Source organism: Penaeus monodon, chromosome 22 (assembly GCF_015228065.2).
Source record: "Penaeus monodon isolate SGIC_2016 chromosome 22, NSTDA_Pmon_1, whole genome shotgun sequence".
Lineage (NCBI taxonomy): Eukaryota > Metazoa > Arthropoda > Malacostraca > Decapoda > Penaeidae > Penaeus > Penaeus monodon.
The window spans coordinates 212,587-212,983 of NC_051407.1; the positions used below are offsets into that span (position 1 = coordinate 212,587).

The following is a 397-nucleotide window of genomic DNA, read 5'->3' on the forward strand; positions in this document are numbered from 1 at the left end:
AATAATCCATAAATACCAACGCTAACTTATCATGAGGTACAAAGTATACGCAAGGGAAATTTTCCTAACGAATCAACAAATCAGTTTTAACTTTCCTAACCAGCCCCTAACTGTCCGTTCCCACACACCATTCTTTTCTCCACAGTTAAGCACAGGCGCCACGCATTACCCTCAGATCCCTCCCCTTACCCAGGCCTGCAGCGGTTTAAAAGTCTCTAAGTGCAAGCTCAGATTAAATATAAGGAAATTACTAAAGATCCACTCATCTTGTGTATATTCATCGCGAGAGAAAGTGAAAAATTATATAATTCAAATAAATAAGGTTCTACCACGCTTCATCCACCCCCCACCCCCTCCTTCTCCCATACAACTGGGTCCCAAGAAATCACTAATCATT

The 397-nt window shown here is 41.3% G+C and overlaps 1 protein-coding gene across 1 annotated transcript in view; it reads right to left on the reverse strand.

The window, feature by feature from the left end:
- The window catches only part of LOC119586791 (chloride channel protein 2-like), a gene marked incomplete at its 3' end in the record, with an annotated part of 22,238 nt that overhangs the window by 3,067 nt on the left and 18,774 nt on the right, over positions 1 to 397 (reverse strand).